This window comes from Pseudorca crassidens, chromosome X (assembly GCF_039906515.1).
Source record: "Pseudorca crassidens isolate mPseCra1 chromosome X, mPseCra1.hap1, whole genome shotgun sequence".
Classification (NCBI taxonomy): domain Eukaryota; kingdom Metazoa; phylum Chordata; class Mammalia; order Artiodactyla; family Delphinidae; genus Pseudorca; species Pseudorca crassidens.
The window spans coordinates 48,890,188-48,910,062 of record NC_090317.1 but is presented as its reverse complement, the minus strand read 5'-3'; the positions used below and the strand labels follow the sequence as shown (position 1 = coordinate 48,910,062).

General features: G+C 37.8%; 1 protein-coding gene across 4 annotated transcripts in view; it reads left to right on the top strand.

Annotated features, from left to right (window-relative positions):
• Positions 1-19,875, top strand: part of DIAPH2 (diaphanous related formin 2) — an 891,422-nt gene that overhangs the window by 764,215 nt on the left and 107,332 nt on the right. The window lies entirely within an intron of this gene.

The following is a 19,875-nucleotide window of genomic DNA, read 5'->3' as shown; positions in this document are numbered from 1 at the left end:
TTTCTGCAGCAGACAAGGCCTACTGCATATCCCATACTGCATTTGCAGAGAGGTAATGCTAATGACAGCTTGAGCACTTGCCTTAATGAGCCAGAAAGGTGTTCTTTTTTATTCGTGTTTAGCTACTTAGAGTCATCTAAAATAGAGATTATCTGTAGATATTAAAGAGTGAAAAAAGGCATGGGTTATCTTATTAATGTGTTTCTCCAAGCACGTTAAGAATGAACCATCAATCAGTTCTTTGCCAAGAAAATGGCTTATTGACAGAGCTATATAGGTAGGTGATATGCCATCTTGAAATGAAAGTTTTAGATTCTAATTATTGTGCTAGCTAAGTAAATACAGTTGTCAAGCTGCATCTCCCAGTAATTTAGGGAAAGGTTGTAGGGCTACCTGAATTGATCACAAAATACCATTAGTATTCCAGAGTGAACAACATGACCCATTTAAAACAATAAAGCACTGTACATGAGTCATCAGGAAGACATTAGAAATCCACCTACGTGCACCATATTCCATGTAAAATTCAGCTCAATTTCAGCTTTACTTTGTGTTGTTAGAACCCAGTACGTAAATACTTAAGAAATTCCCTGTCATCTAAGTCTTTCTTTCTTTTTCTTTTAATTTTTATTTATTTATTTTTGGCCGCGTTGGGTCTTCGTTGCTGCGCGGGCTTTCTCTAGTTGCTGCGAGAGGGGGCTACTTCTCACTGCAGTGCGCAGGCTTCTCATTGCAGTGGCTACTCTTGTTGTGGAGCATGGACTCTAGGCGCACGGGCTTCAGTAGTTGTGGCTCGCAGGCTCTAGAGCGCAGGCTCATTAGTTGAGGCGCACGGGCTTAGTTGCTCCATGGCCTGTGGGATCTTCCCGGACCAGGACTCGAACCCGTGTCCCCTGCATTGGCAGGCGGATTCTAACCATTGCGCCACCAGGGAAGTTCCTAAGTCTTTCATTCTAAGTGAAGTGTTCATATTTTCTCATTGATTTCATTCTACCTGGAGATACGTCACAACACATTAACATAAAGATGGAGAAAGTCATGTTCGAATTTTGGGTTAAGTCATGAAATATATAAATACCCAGAATTTACTATGGTGTTTTGATTTGGTTAAAAACTATAGCTGTACTTCTCACACGGAGTCAAGAGGAGTAGTGGTTTAACACATTAGTGTTGTGGAAGTGTAAATTTACACATCAGCCACTCCCCTGAGCTAAAGATTTGCGTAAACTGGCAAAGTTCAGCTTGGGCTTGTGACAGAAATGTAATAGTGAGCACGTAAACACTCTAAGCTAAAGTTCCTCTCTGTCACCATTGTGTACAGCCGATGCCTGCATCTTGCCTAATCTTAATTAAATTGTATGTCTCGTGGGTCTGAGGACTGAAATTCTGAAATTCAACCAATATTTAAGGGCTTAAAAGGTGCTTTTGTACAGAACTTGTACTATGAGATATGACTTCAAAAAAACCTGGGCTGTAGAATTAATTTATTTTGATTGAATGAGTAGTACTTTATAAGAAACTAAAAATAGTACTAACATATGACCCAGCAATCCCACTACTGGGCATATACCCTTAAAAAAAACCCATAATTCGAAAAGAGTCATGTACCACAATGTTCATTGCAGCTCTATTTACAATAGCCAGGACATGGAAGCAGCCTAAGTATCCATTGACAGATGAATGGATAAAGAAGATGTGGCACATATATACAAAGGAATATTACTCAGCCATAAATAGAAATGAAATTGAGTTATTTGTAGTGAGGTGGATGGACCTAGAGTCTTTCATACAGAGTGAAGTAAGTCAGAAAGAGAAAAACAAATACCGTATGCTAACACATATATATGGAATCTAAAAAAAAATGGTTCTGAAGAACCTAGGGGCAGGACAGGAATAAAGACGCAGACGTAGAGAATGGACTTGAGGACACGGGGAGGGGGAAGGGTAAGCTGTGACAAAGTGAGAGAGTGGCATGGACATATATACACTGCCAAATGTAAAATAGATACCCAGTTGGAAGCAGCCGCATAGCACAGGGAGATCAGCTCAGTGCTTTGTGGCCACCTAGATGGGTGGGATAGGGAGGGTGCGAGGGAGACGCAAGAGGCAGAGGATATGGGGATATATGTATACGAATAGCTGATTCACTTTGTTATACAGCAGAGACTAACACACCATTGTACAGCAATTATAATCCAATAAAGATGTTAAAACATATATATATATATATATATATATATATATATATGTATCCTTTTTAGGTTAATCCATTGTGTTAGAAAGAAAAATTTATGCAAGTGAATCATTTCTATAGTGTTCAGAAGGTGAATTAAATAATTACAAATTGAAGTACATTTCGATTTCAACTGTCATGTGAAATTATATTTTCCTATCAATGTCTTTTTGAAATCTCGCATTGATTTTGGTGTGTGTGTTTGACCACTGAAGTAAAGTGTAGGGGCTATTATAGAATTTAGATTTAATGCCAAGGTAATCGGTACTTTTTCCAATTACAGATCTTCATGAGGTTTCTAATGAAAAAAATACTAAAAAGCTTCTCATCTCAGCTACATCATAAATGACCAAAAACTCAGCTCTCCAGGCATAAGTCACTGATAAGTGGAAGAGTGACTCTTCTAGTTAGTCAATCATTTGTGAAGTTTTCCAAAGTTAGCGTGCCTCGTAACTTTCTTATCAGGAGAAAACATTTCATGAGAATTCATCTTTTGGTATTGTTACGAGTGTGTAACTATCCCCAAAGAATCATGACGTGCATACACTTACAGCATTCAATTCGTGAGGCTTGTTGCTAGTAAAGTCAAAAATTCTATTCCACAGTTATATACTCATGGAGGTGGTAATTGTCAAATTTTATTCTTTTTTCAAAATCCCAAAGAAAATGTGGCATTCTACTATGTCTCCGAATCTCTGAGTATGTAAATTCATTTATGTTAATCTATAACACATTATTTGGTTTCTCTGCAGCTCTGTTTTCAAGTTGATGATGGTAAAATTTGTGTTAATTCCCATCTAGGCATATAGGTGTACTGGAAATCACCTAATTTGAAGTTGCAGTTCTTAGAGTTAGCTCTAAGAAATGTAATTATGTAAAGGATATTTTGAATGAAATATTGAATAAATTAGTGGAAACATAGTTAATTTTTCAATACATCCCAAAATAGTAAGCTTGGAAAGTGGTGCTTTTCTACTTTAATTTTAGTCCTGTACATTTTATGGGCAAGAGACAAGCTTGTGCCTATATTAGGCAAGTCAGATGAAATGCTAGTTCCATTAATTCAGAGAAACTAGGCTCGTTTGATGATGATTTAATGCTGGTTAAAAAATAACAAGATAAGCAAATTCTTGCTTCCTTCCTATAATTTTTTCTTATTTTTTTCCATTTTTTTTCTTGGTTTGTTAAATCTTCAGTTAGGTTGTGATAAGAATGCCATGGGACCTCACTGTTCTTTAACGCTAGTGATTGGTTATTTTTAATTCCGTTCTTTGTAGTCACTTTTTAAATATCAAACTTTTTTCTGTAAAAGGAGAAAGGAAAAGAAGAGCTGTGACTGACAGTGCCTTGCAAGCATTCCAGCAGTTAGTTGTATCTGAAGTAGGCAATGCACCTTTTGTTTTTTCCTTTAGAATCAGTTAATAATACTGTGTATTTCCTTTTGGAAACAGGAAAGAGTGAACCCCGTATGACAGTTCTCTTATCTGCGACAGATCTATAATTCCTAAGTCCTTCCTCCCAGCCTCTGCCCTCCTTGGGGGCTACTTCTCCCTGATTCGTTTGTGGTCATCAGAGAATTACACCAGGCAGAATAACAAGGTCATGAAAGCCTGTCTTACCTTTCTACTGTAAAGGTGTTGTTTCCCCAGACGACTGAAACTTGACCTACACCTGTGCCCCAGGAAAAGAAAGGTCAGGGAGTCATTTTGCTTTCTGGGAAGGCTTCAGAGATTGGCACAAAGGAGAGGAGGAGGAGCCTTGGCATCTGCTTCAGAATTGCATGCAACTGCTAAACTTCGATCAAATCTTTCTATGGCACATCATCAACATTCAGTGTATACCTCGTATATGAAAGCCGAATACTAGCCGTTGTGGGGTTTCTTTAAAATTGTGCCCTTCATTTGTTTCTTTTGCATGTTCTATTTCCCCAATTAACTTTGTGAGCCCTGGGCAAGTTAACCTCTCTGGGCCTCAAAGGCCTCATCTTTAAAATTAGTGGTGTAGAATAGATGATCTTTATGATCCCTTACCTTGCGAACATTCTATGCAGTGAAACCTCAAGGCTGTAAACTATATGAGAGTAGGAGCCAATTTTTTTTTTTATCATTTTTTATCTCCCCACAGGGCCTAATGTAGCTTTGAGTTCACTACCTTGCTCCCACTATGTGAAGTATAGGATAGATTTTAAAGACAGCTCTAATAAGTACTAAACTAGTTTAGAAATTAGACATTCCATTTTATTTGAAAGTCAGGTTATTTATTAGGTGTAGATGTCATACGAACTTGCATGTTTCAAAAGAAAAAAAATTGTGGTAAATAAATCATTGGGATGGGAGCATGTAATCCTATTTAGAGGAATAATACTTTAATAACTGGCTCCGAAAGGGTTGTTGATTGAATTGCATCCCCCCAAAAAGATATGTTGATGACCTAACCTCCCCGGTACCTGTAAACATGATCTTATTTGAAAATAGCATCATTGTAGATGTAATAAAGTTAAGATGAGGTTGTACTGAATTAGTGTGAGCCTAAATCCAATGACTGTTGTCCTCATAAGAAGGCCATGTATGGACACAGAGACCCACGGGGAGAATGCCATGTGATGATGGAAGCAGAGATTGGAAGGATGCAGCTACAAGCTAAGGGATGCCAAGGTTTGATGGCACCCAGCAGAAGCTAGGAGAGAGCTCTGGAATGGATTCTCCTTCAGAGCCCCCAGTAAGAACCAACCTTGCCAGCACCTTATTTCATACTCTACCCTCCAGAGCCAGGAGAGAATATATTTCTGTTGTTTTAAGCCACTCGGTTTGTGGTAATTCATTGCAACAGCCCTAGGAAACTAATATAGAAGGTTTGGACACTAGTCTAGGAAGAGTCCCCAAGGGATACAGCTCCAGACCACTGTAGGACATCCACCCTCAGCCTAGGACGTCATTATAAATCTAGATGGAAATTGACCATTAAGATATCTTTGGGGGCAACTCAGAATTCCTTAAAAGATCAGGAACTATCAATCATCTAAAAGCTCTAATCAGCCTGAACTAGAATCCTATTTGTTATAGCTATTACTGGTCCCTTGAAAGCCACCTTTGACCCAGGATTTCATACCCACAAGCCTAAGGGTAAGAAGCAGAAAGACTGTGCCGTAGTGTTCTCATCCATTTATTGATATGCCTTTTTCTACTTTATGCAGGTTTTCTGTGTCCATTTTTAGTTAACCATTTATACACTTAGATACTAAGGATCTTTGAGCTCAGAAATACTTTTTCAAAGAATGAACAATGAATAAATCAATTTAAGCTGTTTACTTGCCCATGTGGAATAACCTCTTTCCTACTCTCTACCTATGAAAACCTCATCCATGCTTCCACTCTGTATAGCTCAGATCTCATCTGAAGGCATCATCAACCACCCTATTTTGAAATAATCTGCTTCCCACAATTACATAATTTATGCTTTCTATGTAAGTCACTTGGCATTAGCAAGTAGTATCCTTTGTTATAGTTTTTTTTTTTAAATATCTGTGTGACTTATCTCTTCAATTAGATGTTCTAGAGGATAAGGATTATAATTCATACTCTTGTATCCCTATCCTACACCTGCAGTACACAAAGAGCAGTATATGCATGTCATAAAATAGGTTGCGATAAGTATTTTTCAATTATGGTGGGCTAATTATGACGGAATCAACAACTTAATTCAGCAATTAACTGATTCGAGGCATAGCCTTACACAACTCATCATTATTTGACTAAATCAAGACAATCTGTCTTCTAAGACCCTGGTACAGAATTTCTGGTTAATAGTGGTTGGCATAATTAATTCTCTTGCCTGTTATTTTCAAGTTACGTTATTGCTCTGAAGTCATTTTTAAAAGCAGTATTTATAATATAATTGGTAAAAGTATGGCATCATTGGCCAATGAAAGGAATTGCTTCTAGTTTCAGAAAAGAAACTAAAGCACTGTAGTCTACTAGAAATTGCAGGCCTCCCCACCAAAGTGATGGATTCATGATCACATAGAGCATTAGGAAAGCTAGTTATAGTTTGCTTAAACTAGTCTCTCTCTTTATGGCATCCTCAATCTTTTTAAACAGCTAGGATATAATAACACTTTAAAAATTAAAGTATTTCCCATAACCAAAAACTTGATATGAAATGAGCAACATTAAGCACAAAACAATTGAAGCTTCAAACACTGGAGCCGGCAAGAATTTTAAACAGCCCAAATGAATAAGGATGCAACATTGTCTTGTTTCTTCAGGTGTAGTCATAATCAGGCTTAGAGGTTAGCAGGAAGAGATTTTATAGCAATAATGGCTCCCAGTACCATTTTTCTCTTGTAACTTTGACTCACAAAGGTGAAGCTTTTATTTGAAGATTTGATACAATGCAGCTGCAGACAGCAGCGGGAAGAATTTGGCCGAAAGGCTGGACCCTCTCAAACATCTGTGAGAGAGGGAGAGATGGAAAAGGAGAGACTGACTGGGAGAAATTGAGAGAGATGGAAAAGGAGGAGGGGAGGGGGCAAGGAAAAAAAAAATTACATTACCAATGACAAATCAAAGCTGAAAGTTTGCCTGGCCTGTTGTCATTCACTGCCATTCATATTTAGAAAGCAGACTGCTGTGATAATTGATTTGATGGTCCAGCTTGAGTGGAAGCACTTCTGGGCATAGCAGGCCTCAGAGATGCCAAAAAAGAAGAAAAGGTGGGAATGAAATAATGCACTACTTTCTCCTCAGAGGCATGTGGCCCAGTTTTTAAGAACAGAAAAACATGCTTTGGGGTGGGGAGAGTAGAATGGGAAGGAAACCTAAAGAACTTAGTAATAAATACAAAAAATGACCATATAGCTCCAGTCAGATAAAAATAGGCATTCAAACCAAGACAATGAGGGGAAATATTTTACTGACAGGTGAATAATAGGGGAGCGTGGTGGAAATAATCTGATTTTTAACAGACTCTGTCCTTGGGAGTGCCTTTTTTGCTGTTCTTTTGTATGGGGACAAAAGTGATTCCTTTTCTAAAAAGCCTTTTAATTTTTTAAGCTTTTCATACTAGATTAATAGTTCAGAAGGAGAAAAAGAAAACAATAATTGAGACTGAAAAGCTATATATGTGCCTGGATTATCTAAACGTCACTGAATTTATTTCCATGAAGCAAAAGGCAATAATGAAGCCTGTCCTTAGATTTGTGTGTGGAGGGTGGTATTCGGCCACTGCTTCCTGCTGATATGAATAAGTTAGGAGACTAAAGTGCCAGTTGAAGGGGAGACTAGAAAGAGAGCCAGATTTTTTTTAAAGTACTGAATTCACTGCCTGACCTCTTAATCACAACTGCCAATTGGATTGTGTGCCCTGTCATCAATTTGAGGACCTAAACAAAACCAAATAAAAGACACAGCTGTCAAAACACAAATTTTAATCAGAACCTGTTTGTCTTTTGAGAGAAATGTAGTTATTTATGTTCAAAAGTAGCTCACTCCTTTACTGTGTTCCCGTTCTCTCTTTTCTGCCCTCTCTTTCCTTCTACCTTCCTTTCTCCTTTCCCTCTTCTCTGAATTCCCTATCTACCTGCCTTTACTTAAACCTACAGAGAAAGCTTGTTGTTGTCTGGCCTCATTGAATCAGACTAACACTGTTTCATACATATGCAGTCATTATGCAAATATCAATACACTCACTTCACATCACATCACAATTTCTGTTCTCCTGGTAAGTTTCTCAGTTACAGTGAGACAGTGAGCATCGTAAGTTTTAGAAAAGGGAAAACAATCTCAAATATATGACTTGTTTTAAAAAGACTCGTATGAAATTAATACGGAGAAAGCAATGTTAGCTATGTCAGTATAATGGATGGTGGTATTTCTCAAAGTCTGTAAAAAAAAAAAAAATTCAGCATGAGAGTTACCTGGGGAGCTTATTAAAATTTAGATTCTCGGACCCCACCCCAGATCTACTGAATCCCAGTATATGGTGCCCAGGAATCACATTTTAACAAGTGCCCCAGATCATTCTTGTGTGTACTACTGAAGTTTGAACACTAGAGACATAATGGTTAAAGAGCAGTGTTTCATCAGATAAACTGGATTCTGATCCATTTTTCACCATTACTAGCTGTGTGAACCTTGGTAAATTCCCTGGGCTCTCTAAAACCCAGTTTCCTCACCCATCATATGTTCATAACAATGCTTATTACCTAATAAGGTGGTTCTGAGGAGCAAATATGATAATTACTATAAAACACTTAACATGGTAGCTGGTGATTATAATACCAACATATAGTCCATATTGTTGATATTGTTTATCTTTTATGATTTAGAAATAGATTCTTTCCTATGAGTTGTTCATTTTGCCTTTGAAGTAAATATAAGGTTCTACTTCAATATTATATTAACCCGTACAGTACCTTTTTTTTCTACAGTATTAAACTACACATTGTCTTTGAAAGTAAACAATAATTCATGAAAAGGAGAGCAAGAAACATAAAGGTTGGCAAAGGAAACAAAAGAAAAGGAAGAAAGGGGAAATGAGAATGAAATACAAAGATCAAGGAAGAGAGAACAGGAAGAGGCAGGGAGGGGAATATAGCCTTATTGGTGATCTGCTCTGTGCCAGCTATCGTAACAGATGCTGTAACACACATAACTCTGTTTCTTTCCACCCCATTTTAGTTGGAGGGCAACTGAGACTTGGTTAGGTCAAGTAACCTACTCAACTATTTTAAAACTTTACTTTTTATATTAATTTTGTTATTCTTTGCAAGTGTTAAATATTGTTCATCATCAAAATCTATACGATATGGGCTTCCCTGGTGGCGCAGTGGTTGAGAGTCCGCCTGCCGATGCAGGGGACACGGGTTCGTGCCCCTGTCTGGGAGGATCCCACATGCCGCGGAGCGGCTGGGCCCGTGAGCCATGGCCGCTGAGCCTGCACATCCGGAGCCTGTGCTCCGCAACGGGAGAGGCCACAACAGTGAGAGGCCTGCGTACCGCAAAAAAAAAAAAAAAAAAAAAAAAAAAAAACTATACCATAAATGTTTTAACAAAGCAGTTGTAACAGTGTTTTGCAAGTTTTACTTAGAGGTCTAGATTAGGTTCCAGAAGATCTACGTTCAGATCATGAATTTATTATTCTTTTACTTTTCATGGGATTTTGGCAATTTGCTAAAGCATTTGGGAAAAATAACAAAGGTGACAATTTTCAACCATGTGTCTGCTTCAGATCTAGTTTATTATATTAAACTAGTATTTAAGCTCATTCGTTGTTGTATGGCTGACCTCATGTTGCTTGGTATGATATTTATCCACAAACAAAATGATTCTTTTGCTATAGATTAAAATCAATGAACCAACCAAAGAAACAAAAAAGCACATAAATCATCCTGAAAGAGTCAGGACTGCTTCTCCTTTAAGCTATAGGATCCTCCAGTAACCAGTGCCTTCCCTTTATAATCACTCAAGTTTATTATGTGGGAAAGAGCAGCAGGCTTCAGAGGACTCCTATGGGTCTAAGGGACTGTGTGGCCCCTTGATCCCAGTTGATCCAGTAGCTGTGTTCTAAATCAGTATTCTGCCACAATCACTGATTTTAATTCTCTCCAGTTATACTCATTCATGGATTCTGTTCAGTGTAGAAGGCATTTTTCTTAACCAAATTAACATGTTTTTAAATAAATGACATTGGATTCACATTATGTCCTAAATGAAAGAATAAACGTCTCTTTTATTTTTAAAGAGTTCCTTTATCTGACCAAGTTTCTTTTTTTTTAATTTTTATTTTATATTGGTGCATAGTTGATTAACAATGCTGTGTTAGTTTCAGGTGTACAACAAAGTGATTTAGTTATACATGTATCTGTTCTTTTTCAAATTCTTTTCCCATTTAGGTTATATTACTGTACCTTTTTCATGTCTCAAAGAGTTAATAAGATTAGTCATACCCATCAGTTCATGTTACCCAATAGGGAAACAAAACTATCTTAGACTACAATAATGGTACATGCTTACTCTCAGAGTAGAATATCCTTATTAATATTAACTGTATGTAGGCAACTGGTTATACATCTTATTCATTATGAATGTATAATTAAAGAGCATTAAGGTACTGAATTTATTGAGTGAGGGGGGAAAAAACGCCTAGGATGTCAATGTGATACTGTAGACACCAGCAGCACCACCCATCTCACACCCAAAGATAGTCAAATATTATCATGTCTAAACAGGGAGAGTCTTTATCTTCATAGCATGGAATGGAGAAAAGATCACTGGATTTTTTTTCATATCTAATGCCAGTGCTTCCTAGCTCTGTATCTTAGTTCAGGCTGCTATAAAAATGAATGAATAAATAAATAAATAAATAACATAGACTTGGTAGCTTAAACAACAAACATTTATTTCTCACAATTCTGGGGGCTGGGAAGTCCAAGATCAAGGTGCCCAAGATCCCGTGTCTGGTAAGGGCTCACTTCCTGGTTTGTAGACAGCCAGCCTTCTCACCATGTTCTCACATGACTGACAAAGAGAGACAGAGAGAGAAACAGACAGAGACAGAGAGAAAAGGAGAGAGATCATCTCTCTCATGTTTCTTCTTATAAGGACATTAATCCCTTTCATGAGGGCTCTACCCTTATTACCTAGTTACCTCCCAAAGGCTCCACCTCCAAAAACCATCCCATTGGGGATTAGGCTTCAACATATGAATTTATGGGGGGACACAAGCATACAGTCCATAATACTCTGTTACCTCAGACAAACCTCTTACCCCCAACGCCTCCTTGTATAAAATGAGGTTAAATCATATTTGCCCTACCTCAGAGCCTTGAAGTGAGAAGGAAATATGGTAATATATGTAGGAACAATTTGTAAACTGTTAAGTTCTATATCAATGTAAGGTATTACTTTATGCCTTTTCAAATGGACTGAAAGTCCATTTGGAAAATGTAGTTATCAACTTTTGACAGTGATTGCATTCTCATTTTCCAGGGAAGTCCAAAGAATTGATGAAATTAAAATTCTTCATTCATCAAATCCTTGTTGTGCCTTGCTGATTTTTACTTGAGGTGACCAGATTTCATTGATGCATTTTTATACAGCTTTTGTTGAATATTCCTTGGTCCAAAAGCTTTCAGCTTTATGGCTTTGAAGCTCCAATTCCCTGATCAATGTCTGAACTTGTGAAGCTTAAAATTTGTCGTTTGGCATTGACTTATGCGTAAATTTGAGCCAAAACTCAGTGTCCTTTAAACATCTCGGGGCAGATTTTCAGCATGACCTCATTTTTACTGATATGGTTAGGTATTTGTAAGTACAAATTGCCACTTTTGTCCTCAAGAGAACACAAAGTGGTCATTGCACCTGCCATGAGGTAATTGAAGGTGCAAGAAACCACTTCTACAGAAAGGTCTTTATAACACTCCCTTCCCCCAATACCCCTCCCCTCCCTTCCTCTGCATGTACAGACTGAGGAGGAGAAATCATGCTATTAGCAGGCTCTGAATAGAGGTCAGCATTCCTTCTCAAGAAAAATAAACTGCATCTAATTTGTGCTTCTTTTCTAAAAAAAGATATACATGAGATAGTCTGAGTAATTTAAAATAAAAAGTTGAAGGAAATGGCTATGTCTTTGACAGTTATTTTGCTGCAATGTTATATACCCTTTAACTTAAGCAAATAAGTAGTTTTGACTATTGAAAAATAGCTTTTGAGATCAATTATAGAACTTACAGTACAGTTTTATTTGCCTAAAACTGTATCCTCTGAGGTAGCTCAAGACCAAGAAAGTAGCATGTGGTTTGAATATGTCCTTCCTTGCACCAGTGTTCTCTGGGTCCTTTTTGTACTCTAGAGCTAGAAAAAATGAGAGAGCTATAAAAAATGAAGCCAAACTCAACCTACAGCTCACCTAAACCGTATATATGTTGCAACTGACTTATAAAATTAATCAGGCCAGGGGAAAACTTCCTAGCCTTTTTGTGAGACATTACTTGTGGCCATTCTAAGCATTGCCTGGAAATTATTTGCAGAGCTTGAGTTTACAGTTCTAGTGATATATATCCACATACCTTGTAGCCTGGCCTACTCAGATACTCTGGTGTCAGTTGGCAGTCACTTTCTTTTCCCCTCAGAAACAACAGAGTGTTGTTTAAATGGGCAGTTTCCTTTACTTAGGTGAGTAATACAATTTAATGCAGGTTGATGTGCGCATTTCCCCTTGAATGACTAACTTACAAAAGGCCATCTGGAATCCCCCCTCCACTCTGGCACTGTTAAAGCAAAAAAGGGTTTAAGTGTGGTGCTCAGGTAACTGACAGGGTCCCTGCAGGCTGTTTGGGACCTAATATAAAACCAAACACTCCCCACAGGCCACCAGTCTAAAGAATAAGAGACAGGAATTCCCACAATTAAGTTTTATTCATGAATTTGATGGAAAATGAGATCTTAGAAGGTGACTAAAAATGTATTCAAGATGATGAAAGGGAAAGAAAGAGAAAGGTGATAAAAGTCTTTGAAAGCATGTTTTCAAAGGAATGCTGTCACGTATTAAATATACAGTTTGAACTCTTTTCCTGGTGATAAATGTATATCAGAGCCAAGATGACTGTTCTGTTTCATTTTATCCCTTCCCTTACACAGTAAAATCCATAGTGATGACCAGTCCTGGAGAGTGTCATTCTGTTATGTTAGGAAATCATTGCCTATTCGGTAGCCAAAATGGAAGAGAATTAACAGCTCACCCCGTATTGTCAAACCTTAGAAAAAGCAGCAAAGATATCCAAATGAAACAAGCTCTGGTCTTTTCAAAGCCAAAGAAGTGCAAGAAAAGCATTGAATTTATTAAGGGGCAGAAACTATCCCAGAAGGTTATTGCTAGAATTCAGATACTAAAGACTGTAATAGAATCGCACCTTTACAAAGATTAAGAGTAACAAATTGGATTTGAATTACTACCATTTCGAGTCTTAAATTCGTGCAAATGTTAAAAAGAAAAGAGAGCATAAGCACGTTTTAGTTTGCAATCTTCACAGGAGGTAATACAATGAATGAAAATAGTTCTCTTGAACACCCTCATACAGATTGGTACATTCCATGGGTAAGTAGTCCCCTGTGACCCTGAATTAGGAGAAGCTTTTGATAGTTTTCTCTTAGAGAGAAAAATAATTCTCATAATGTTATATTCCCCAAATTAAATTTTAAAACCAGTACTTTTTCCGATTAAAAAATTCCAAAATAAAGCATACACCTTTGAGTTGAGAGTTTCTTTCAGTCCTCAGTCTGAAGAACTCGGGCCCCTCGAAGGACTGTTGGACAGGAAAACAAGGCCCTAATAAATTTTGGCCTAACCAAATTCATTTAAATCATCGTGGGAATATTGTCAGATCTGTTGGCTGGAAAGAAGTCCGAGTTTGATTCGTCCAAGGTGATTTGAGGAAAGGAGGTGAGCTGTTATTGCTGGGGGAGCAGAATGAAAGGCAAATTTTAGGATTTGGCCAGGACCCAATAAAATACTATCCCTGAGAAGAAACTGGGATATATGCTAACGCTCCTCCAGAAGATAAAATGAAGAGAGAGAATGGAGTTGGCCCTCTACCTCTGTCCTGCCCCTCCCCCACCTCAAGTTTTTGAGCTCCTCTCTGCTAACCTCCTCTTCCTTTCTCTGGCTCAACCACTTTGTAACTCTTACCACTATTCCTTACCACATTCTCTCTGTACTTTTTCTTTTGCTTTCTTGCAATTGTTTAATAGTATATCAAGGGGTTTTTCAATTGCAGGGAACAGAGGCCTGGCAGAGTGTTAAGGAAACCTGGGGAAAAAATAACAGTAGTTGCCCAGCCATGCCTCATCAAAACTAGAATGTCTCAATTACAACAGCAGCTCTGGCAGGCTGACAGCAGCTCTGGTGACACAGTGACCACTCTGCTGGGAGTCTTCCTTCCACTTGTGCTTACTAATCTGTCCACTCTCATGCTTTGCTGTTGTGGTGACTCACTCGGCTACTCCATTTGGTTTTTTTCTGTCTATCTAATTCTTCTTTGTACTCCCTAACAATGAAGGTAACTCTCTGTTCTCCTTTTACATCAAGGGGTCTGTGTATTCATGGCTTCTACCACCATGTTGCTTTTGCTTAACATCTCTCTTAGCTTCTGCTGCTGCCTACCATTTGTATCCCTTTCTGCATATGTCTCATTAAATTCCCCCCAGAAAGGTTTGGTTGGTTTGGTTCAGAGCAGAGGGTCCCTGCAGGAAAGAGCTCTCCTGGTAGCCTATGGATATTTTTCTTGAGCACTTACTCATTATCTAATCTACTGTGACGGGTATCATATTATACCAAGCATTGTGGCCTATATAGAAGGTACCTCTTTAGAAGAACAGTCTAAGTTATCTCAGAAGAGGGCAGTGCAACCTAGAAGCATCATGCCCAGAATATTTTGTGTATTGAGCCATCACATCAAGGGACTTGAGGTACTAATGTTTACTGTTACCGTATATCATTGAATCTAAGATGATATCAATTGTAAGATATACATTAATTTATGTATACCATTAAGAAAGAAAGAAATGCTGCCAATTAAACCACAGCACACCATTGGTTATTAGATGTATCCCAGTCTCAAAGACGTTATGGTGAAACATGGTGTCTGTCGTGTATCTGAGATCGTCATGGGATCAAAGTGGGTTGAGTGAGCCCCCTGACGCATAGAGTGGGGTAAATGCTAAAGGCTGGGGGTCAGGTCACAAGTCTGGGAGACTAGAAGGTAGTGTCTGAAGGATAGATAGCTGGTATCTGTCTGCAAGTAAGGAGAAGGCCAGTCACTGATCCAGAGTGTGGTTTGGGTCAGGGATCTGACAAATATCAGAAGGTGGATCCAAGGGGAGAGAGGAGCACGTTCCCATATTGTTTTAAATGACATGGATAGATCAGGGAAGTCTGTTTCTGTTAAATCTCCACTTATTCTCAATTCAGTTATTTCTTTTGTCTTCTAAAACACCTCTTTGTTTATTACTTGGACATTAACTACATCTCTGGAAGTACGGTCATTTAATAAAACAAATGCTGTAGTTTGTCTATAAGGTGCCTAAAATAGCATGGCCAGGGAGAGTTAAGCTTACAATTGTGATACGTTAATGAATAATCTCTAGCTGTTGACACCTTTTTTGTTATTAGGAAGGTAACATAGCTTTAATCATAATTATGGATCAACATGGCTCTCTCTTTTTTTGTTGTTTTTTTTTTTTTTCGCGGTACGTGGGCCTCTCACTGTTGTGGCCTCTCCCGCCGCAGAGCACAGGCTCCGGACGCACAGGCTCAGCGGCCATGGCTCACGGGCCTAGCCGCTCCGCAGCATGTGGGATCTTCCCAGTCCGGGGCACGAACCCGCGTCCCTTGCATCAGCAGGCAGACTCTCAACCGCTGCGCCACCAGGGAAGCCCAACAGGGCTCTCTTTGAGTCTCTACTGAGTTAGTAGAGCAAAATCCCACATTAATGTGATTGGCATGGAAGAAAGTCCTTACCAGACTCCCCTTGGCTCTCATGCCAACTGGGCAGTTATCTGAGGAGAGAGCTCCCAGGCGATGGTCCCAGCATTCAGGGATAGGTTTACTCCAGGTCTGTATCTATGAGATGTAAGACAGCTGTTGGTTAGGACCACATTTCCCAATGTGTTGCTACTCAACATTTGTTTTATCAGACATTGCTATATGTCTTGTGTAAAAAAGGGTTGGGTAAAAATGCTGGAAAAAATAAAGTTGGGTAAAATAAAGTGTTCTGAGAACTCTCTCTTGCTGAACCTCTGGGTACTACTCGTAGGTTCCACAGCTATCATAGGATTATTGTCACAGCTACTATGATTTTCAGGTTGGTCTCTTGGGGCCCTTTCACCTTCTGAGACCTCAACGCCTAAGATAACTAATCTTTTCCTACACACTTCAAGACTACTGTGGTCCCAGCCCAACCCCAAGGGGACTCCTTTGAAACTATGAACCAGAGAAAGATGGCTCAGGATGATAGCAAAGTACCTAGTTATGTGTGTCACTGCCCTAGACACTTCATAAGGAGAATTTCAATAAGGGGAACATTTTGGTTTCTGAGCCTAAACTAGACTCTCAGTTATGCTCTGGAAGAAGGCATTCAAGTGTTCATATTGTCCTTAGAGCACACTTGAAGGGCTAGCCTGATAGGCTGAACTTTATATATCCTAAGAAAGAGCTTAGCTTTAATGATAAAAAGCTCTCTCATACACAGTACCTTTCTATCTATTATTTCGGTACCATTTGTTATACATATTGGAGACTAGGGTAACAATGTCTATAAATACACTTGGATTCTACAGCGGCCATTCAGTGATATTTTGGGGGGCAGAATAGGATGAAGTACAGTTGACTGTTGAACAAGGTGGGTTTGAACTGTGCAGGTACACTTATAAGCAGGTACTTTTCAACAGTAAAAACTATAGTACTATACAGTCCATGGTTGGTTGAATCTGCGGGCTGACAGTAAGTTATATTTGGATTAACCTCCACATGTTGTTCAAGGGTTAACTGTATTGAACAATTTCCAAGTGACTATTTTAAACAATCACAGAATTGTTTATTGAACATTTTTGAAAATAATCACTCACATGAGGCAAAAATTAACTATAAAAATGTATAAAGTGAATTTACAATAGCCAAGGTATGGAAGCAACCTAAATGTCCATCGACAGAGGAATGGATAAAGAAGATGTGGTACATATATACAATGGAATATTACTCAGCTATTAAAAAGAATGAAATAATGCCACTTGCAGCAACATGGATGGACCTAGAGATTATCATGCTAAGTGAAGTAAGACAGAAAAAGACAAATACCATATGATATCACTTATATGTGGGATCTAAAATATGACACAAGGGAACTTATCTACAAAACAGAAACAGACTCACAGACATAGAGAACAGACTTATGGCTGCCAAGGCGGAGTGGGGGACGGATTGGGAGTTTGGGATTAGCAAATGCAAGCTCTTGTATGTATGTATAACTGAATCACTTTGCTGTATACCATAAACTAATATAACTTGTAAATCAACTATACTTCAATAAAATAAATTTGAAAAAAATGTATAAAGTAAAAACGTCTCCCTCTCGTACCTGTTTTCATCTCTGCCCAATTTCCAACCCCACTTCCAAACAGGTAAATGCTCCTTTTTTTAAAATTGAAGTATAATTGATATACAATATTATATGTTACAGGTATATCAGTATATAATATAGCGATTCACAATTTTTAAAGGTTATACTCCATTTATAGTTATTATACAATATTGGCTATATTCCCCACGTTGTACAATATATCCGTGTAGCTTATCTTATACCTAATAGTTTGTACCTCTTACTCTCTTACCCCTATATTGCCCCTCCCCCTTCCTTCTCCCCACTAGTTTGTCCTTTATATTTGTTATATTCACTAGTTTGTTGTATTTGTTTCGATTCCACATATAAGTGATATCATCCACTTTGTCTTTTACTGTCTGACTTATTTCACTTAGCATAATACACTCTAAGTGACTTAAATGACCAGCATTGGTCCTTTGGTGATGGAGGTAAGTCTTCGTCTTTATAGGTGCCTTCTAGGGAGCCTGGAACATGTGTTCTTCAATCTTCCCCTTTCACTCCTGCACATGTGCTGGGTCTTCTTGCATCTATTCTTCTATTTCTTCCTTTCCTTTGGTTTTTATTCCAGTCTTCTATTTTCCACCCCTCAGCTAACTCACAGGAAATGCAGCAGGCTGCTCTTGTCTGAAACTAATTTAGCACACACTCCCCACTGAGCCCCCTCCCCAAATCTAGCATCAGGAATAAATGTCTCATTAGTCCTTTCGGCAGTACTTAAGCAAATGCTTCCCCATGGCTTCATGCCTGCTAATTTGTGTTCTCCTTCTATAGAGCAAGGCACATTGACAGGCCACTGTACAAAGACGAATACTCTTCTTTGGGGTTGTAGATTTTCTAAATAAACTGAGAACAGTGGCTGAAAACCAGATTACCTGGAAGTTTAGAAGGAAAAGGCTTTGAATGACCTCATCCAGCTTCTTTTCAAAAGCACTATGTATTTTTCAAGTTTTAGAGTTTCTGGAGACAATTAGCAGACAGTAGTTGCAAGAAAAAGAAATTTCATGAGATGTGTAAGCTGTATGACTAGCATTAACTCATACCTAAAAGTTTAGCCAACATATACTGATATTATTCTTAAAAGAAAAGTTTGTATTAAGGAATTTGTCTTGTACATAGAGACATGTACCAAAATGAAGAAGATGGCTTTTTGTTTTTCTTCTTATCATATATGAAAATGTTACTATATATTGCAAGATGATAATTTATTTCCATAAATTAAATTTTATAATTAAAGCTGACCTCTACTTGTTTACATATGGTTGTGATAGAAAGGTTTTTGTTTTTTGGTGGGGCGGATGATAGAAATATTTTCTGGCTTTTAATAAATATGGCTTTTAAAAGAATTATTTCAGTTCAACTTTTTGCCTCTTTTAAGATTTTTGAACTTAGATATTTTCTTCTTTTTCTTCTTTTAAACATAACTGCCCAAATATGTCAGTTTTGTATTGAAATAAATGAATTCATGAAGTTGTTTTCTTCGCAGCATGAGGGGCTAACAGCTAGAATAAAAATAATCAACCTAATATTTCTTGTTGCTGGAAAATAATTATGAAAATATTACACAGAGGAAGCCATGCTTAAAATAAAGGCTTCATATTGCATTTAAAACTCAAGTGGGACTTTCAAGTATTCTGTTTAGTAGAATAATATATTGCTGAATCCTTGGAGAACTAATTATGTTGTTTCACATGAATTACAAATGCATCATTTAGCTGCATTATAGTCTTACATGTGTCCTTTACGATTAATCATCGTTAAATGTTATAAATGTAAAATTTAAGATGCAAAGAGAGCATACTTTTTATACAAAGTGGTCCAAACAGATACCAGTATTTTAATTTGAGATCTGTGACTGGTCTACAGATTTTCTTTTCCTGTTTTTACAAGATCAGTGTATGAATCTGAGAACTTCTCTTAATAGCATTCCCTCTCTAAAATCCATTATTGATGTTAAGTGTAAGTCGTGACAGTAATTTTTATTATACCACTGTAGGCTTACTTCTGGAATCTGAGAAACAGAAACATGTTATTAAAATTTTTTATTTTATCTGTAGCTGCCTTTTCAAATGTATTTCCAAAAGTCATGGCTTTTCAATTTAAGCCTTTTACTGTGAAAGTCACAGTTTCACGTGGGAACTGAAATTCTAGTAACACAAGTAGTATATACCAGTTCAGAGTCCTAGCAGTAAGTTTTATTTAGTTATTTAGGAGGTGAAACATTGATTCCCTTATGAGTCCATTTCCGGTCTCTTTCTGAAAATAGTGTTGTTACCATTAGTGCTGCCATTTTATAGGAGAATATTCTATTCCAAAACGAGGATATTATTGGTAACTAAGTAGGCAGAAACCATAGACATTGAATAGTTTAAGTTAAATGTGATAAATTTTTGTAACATAAACATTTATTTACAAAAAATGCTGTGATGTGAGGAAACACAAAGTAGAAGGACCATTTTATTAACTGCTACTAAGTACCCTGCACTGTTCT